The sequence below is a fragment of the Quercus suber genome, unplaced genomic scaffold (assembly GCF_002906115.3).
Source record: "Quercus suber isolate HL8 unplaced genomic scaffold, Cork oak 2.0 scaffold_983, whole genome shotgun sequence".
Lineage (NCBI taxonomy): Eukaryota > Viridiplantae > Streptophyta > Magnoliopsida > Fagales > Fagaceae > Quercus > Quercus suber.
The window spans coordinates 169336-174751 of record NW_027070398.1 but is presented as its reverse complement, the minus strand read 5'-3'; positions in this window follow the sequence as shown (position 1 = coordinate 174751).

Here is a 5416-nt window from a genome sequence, read left to right as displayed (position 1 = left end):
AAAATTAAAATTAAAACTGAGTCTCACAGTATTCACACATTTAAAAATTATTTTACTATAATGTTTTTAGTTTTCTGTAAAATAAGTGGTATCTAAACAGACCCTCAAACTATAAAAGACTTATGGTTTTTGGAATCTCAACTCTAACTCAATTCTAGCCCAACCTATCGAGTTCCACTTAACTCAATCAATCGAACCAAAATCTCAACCAATTGAGACATTCATGCAGATTTGGTTCTGAATTAGTTTCCAGTGAGCCATTTGATTTAGGTTTTGCAATACAAGTTTAAAAACAACCTTAGAGTACGTTTTTCAAGACTTTTGGAGAGTCTTGTTCAGAGCACAAGCATTGGAGATTTCTTAACTCTCTAGAAGTATGAACCAGAGATCCAAATAAAGTTCTGAAGATCTAGTGATGAAACTTGAAGTGAAGTTACTGCAATCCAGTTTCATCAAACTTCTTGGTGCAAACCTTCAAGTTGGTACTCGGAGTCATGAGCAGTTGGTTCATGTACAACAACGTCCAGAATAAGAGAACTTACGGATTCATCATTGCATAAGATTATATTAGTAAGTTCTACACAAGTAGCATCAGATTTAGAATTGAGTCTATTGTATAAACTTCCATTTTATTTTAATGGATTTTGTTTACTTTAAAGTAGAAAGGTTAAACCCTCTCAGTGATATCGCGGGACAAGTTGTTCTATTGGTTTTCCTTGGGTCACTGTCTTCTTGTCTTACTGTGATTTACCTTTTGTGCCCCATTTCATGACTTAACCAATTGAGTGTTGGGAATTCAACCAAAATTCCAACTTGTGAGAAACAAAAAAAATAGAGAAAACACACGTCAAAGAAAACAATCACACGCACAAGACAGTATTTACGTGGTTCGACAATTTGCCTACGTCCACGGAGTTGCAGGGATTTCACTATTATCAAGGAAGAATACAAAGTACAATATGCGGCTACAATATTTTCTCTCTATTTCAAAACACGGCAACAACACCACACTAAAAACCCTAATTACAAAAGGCGGTTCCACAATGGGTTAAACGGGCCAAAATTTTTTTCAGCCCAAGCTTCCGCTCTATAGACTAAGCCTTAGTAGTTCTCCTATTAAAAACCACGTAACATTATTTGGATCGGGTCGGGTCATCAAACCGAATCAAACAAAACTAAACTCCACAAAGCCCAACATTGAGAACCACTTTATGGATTGTTGAGATGGCTGGTTCTACATGTTAGTAACTTAGTACCCCCTATTTTTTTAGCTAAAATCTTGACTCAATTCTAATGCTTTTAATCCAAACTGCATATTTAACTTTAGTGAAAACCAATTACTGGTAGAGCAAGTTACCATATAAATACAAAAACAAAAACAAAAAACCAAAGAACTGAATCATCTTTGCTCTCGTGTTCTCTGAGTTCTGGGGGCGACCAAGCGCTTGAAAGACTAGTCAAAGAGGATTGTTTTGGATAGATAGCTCCTTTCGAGTATATTTTTTTCTTCTCTCTTGCGAGTGTGCTTTTTGTCCATCTATCTCCTTTCCGCATCCCAATTTACTCACCGGTGAAGGTAAGGATCAAAACAAAACCCTAATTTCCAAATGATCTATTTTCTGCGTTAATGATTTTCTTTTTTTCTTTTTTCTTTTATTTTTTTTAATAGAGAAATAGTCTTTGATTGGTCCAAAATAGTTTCGTAATTTGTCCTGTGATTTATTATCGAACTATAATAACCCATTGAATTCGTTACATTTTAGATACATTCAAATATGTGGCCGATTAAGGAGCTATTTACAATTGCTCAAGAGAGTTTTAAGATTTGCCATCATCGGGGGAATGTTTGAGTTTCATTTGCCTGTTAATTTGCATTATAGGCTTGGATAAATGTTTGACTAATGCTAGGTTCTTTGATATGTTGAAGAGTCTAGAATAACTAAAATAATTTCAACCATATGGGTTGGAGAGTTCTTATTGTGGACATTAGTTTTGGGAAGTGTCTGAAGTATTCAGATGTATCTCGCTCCTGGCTTTGATTATTTGATGTGGTTTATTAGTAATGAACTACTCTCTTTTAAGTCTTAAATTTATCTGATTTGTTGGTTGAAGAACGGGATTGGGATTTATGTAATGCAGCAGAAGTACTTTATCCTATCCCATTTGATAAGCTTTTCATCTTTGCAATATGTTTTATTATCACTCGTTGCTAAATTAAGCTTCCCCGTATGTGTGACCCATTTGCAAGACATCCTGTAAAATGGTGAATGGCAGTAGGAATATAACCATATAAGCTATTAATATATTGTCTCTTTTTTCTCTTTTTTAGGCATGTTATTAAGATGAAAATTGCAATACTGCATAAATGATCAGAATCCGAACAGAATGCCAAGAAAATGCTTGCATTTAAATATTTTATTATAAATTATAAGGATATTGATTTATTTTTAATTCTTCTATTCCTTTTGTGTTTATCACTTTAGTCATAATGTCTATATTATATGCTATATTTGATAAATTCCCCTTTGACGTGCGGAAAAATACCAGAAGTGGTCCTCATGTTCTCCTTAAAGGCATTTGCTCTTAACAGTTGTGGTTATCTTCCGCTCTGTAAGATGAAAATAAGCCATACTTTTGGACTTATTATGTTAATGTTGGATTTTAGAGTAACTGACTCCAACTCAGATGAAGTAAGCTGCACAAATACTTGAAAATGATTGTATAATCTAGAGACCACAATTTATAGTAACTTACAAATTACAAATGTGAAATAATATGGTGTTAAGTGTGACTAAAATTTTCATGTGCTTTGATAATATGTTTGTTGATATTTTTCTTTAGTCGGCAATTGCATATATTAATGAATCTTCTTTTTTTTTTTAATTTCAAAAGAAGCCCAATATCAATTACAGCAGCAGTTATTTACGTTAGGTTCTAAAGATTTAGGTTTAAATGTTTAGAATCATATTTTAATTGGGTTGGCTACCCAAAAAAATCCTATAGCTTCGTTTTAAAAATGCGGCTATGGCTTCTGTAAAAGTGGCTCAATTCGACCTATAGCCGCATTTTCAGCCATGGCCTAAGACCCATAATTATAAGCTTGAGGGTCTATAGCCGTGTTTTTACAAATGCAGCTATGGCCACATTTTAAAAACACGGCTATAACCTCTCTTTATTTTTTATTTTGGCTATAGCCGCGATTTTATAATTTTTTTTCCCCTGCCCAGATGGCTTGGTCTTGCTCCTTTGTCTTTTACTTGCTAATTAGTAAGTATTATAAGCTAAAAACATGATCACATAATAACATGATTCTTGGCTGCATTTAACAAAGAAAACTAATGTTAAAAATTGATGATGACAACATTTTTGTGAAGGCATGCTTTCTAAACTCATTATCCACATAAAACCAAAGTCATTTTCATTGGTTGAACAAATGTAATGCTTTAGTGGATCTAAAGGGCTAAAACCTTAGTATTGTAAGTTCTCTAGAACACTTCCTGAAAGGCAAATCAATTATGCTGCAACATATTTTAAAAGGCTACACCCATATCATAAACAAATTTCCTTCAAGTTGCTTAAAATCCTCCCTTTTCCTTTTACTCGTGTACTTTTGGAATCTGACAAGTGTAATCTGTCATTAAGAAACTACAACTCACTTGAACAGGGTCTACTTTTTGCAAATTTGTCTCTTCAGCCTTACTATCAGAGTTATGTGAATTCAGTCATTCACGAGAGCGCAGGAGAAATTGAACAGTCTTCATTAAAAAGAAAAGAAAAGGAAAATGAGATTGTAATTGCTTGTAGATATGCTTGTCTACCGGACAAAATTGGGAAATGCCCCGTTTGAGCGAAAAAAGCAATATTATGCCCTCTTTTTCAAACTAAATAGGGAAATGTCCCTCTTTTGTAACTCGATTTTCTCAAAATCGAGTTATAAAAAAAAAAAAAAATTTCTGGAGCCCTATGGCGGCGTTTTTAAGGACCTATAGTGACATTTTTAAGACCTATAGTGACATTTTGTAGCTCGACTTCCATAAAATCGAGTTATAGGCAATTTTTTTAATTTTTTTTTTATCTATAACTCGATTTCATATAAATCGAGTTAAAAAACACCACTATAGGTCCTAAAAACGTCACTATAGGCTCCTAAAAAACGCATCTATAGAGCCTAAATCGATTTTGAGAAACTCGATTTTCCCTATTTAGTTTGGAAAAGAGAGCATAATGCTGCTTTTTTTGCTCAAACGGGGCATTTCCCAATTTTGTCCCTTTTCTACCAGGCTGTTACACATTTGGTTTCATAAAATCTGGAATATTTTTTTTGATAAGCTCATAAAATCTAGAATTTATTCACTTTCCTACCATTTTTTTTGTAATTTCCAGCATTCTATTAGTTTCTCTTTTTTATTTGATTGTAATTGTTTATGACAGAGTGTGTTGACCATCATGAACATGGAGTTCTCGTTTTCTTTATCAATAAAATCTGATTAATAATATATAAATAAATTAATTAAAAATAAAAACCTCATGCATATAATGTTCTTTTGTGCTCTCCAAGTTGAAATCGTCTATTGTAAGTTCAGAAGTCCTAAACTTGTCTTTCCTCAAAACAAGTTTAGAATTTGAATTTCCTAAAAACGAGATAAAATAAAATTTAATTCACTTGAAATTTGTCTTTCCTAAAGATGAGTTCGAATGAAATAACTTGAGACAAAACCCATCTTCCCAAAAAATGAGGTTCTTTTGATATGGTGTCTACTGAAAATTTGGACAAGGAAATTTTAGCAAACATCTACTACATATTTAAGAAGGCGCTTCTGGCTTCCTCTCTCTCTTTGATGGAAATTTTCTGGTGAGGCCCGGCTACCTCAAATTAGTCAGAAATATTGTTCCTGGTTATTTTTTATTTCTGTTTTGGTTAGTTATGGGTGGATTTCGCAGTTTCTTTATTGAATCGAAGTTGTTTCAATTGGTGGTGGAGGAAGGTGGGAATTTTTTCTCCCTTAAGATTTTTGAACGTGGGAAGTATTTCATGCAATCAGTTTTTATGGGTAGGAATGCAGCACGTTGGTTACTGCAAAGCTTGGAAAACACAGTGATTGGGGTTAACCCCAAACTCTTCTTCACGCTCAGGGAAGGAGACACTGCATACACAGTGCAACGGGGTGCTAACTCGTTTGGACAATATTTGTTAGTAACAGAGTTAAAAGTTGGTGGGATGAGAAGATCGATCATTATTCCTGCAGGCAAGGCACAACAAGGTTGGAGGGCATTTGGAATTGAATTAAGGAGAATGTTGGATCCTTCTCATTATGCGTTGGGTGGTCCAAAAGCTTTACCGTACAAGGCCAAGTTGGGTTCAGAGATTCTCCCTTCTCGGTCTTTTGTTGAAACGGTAAAAGCGTCTGTGCAAGTA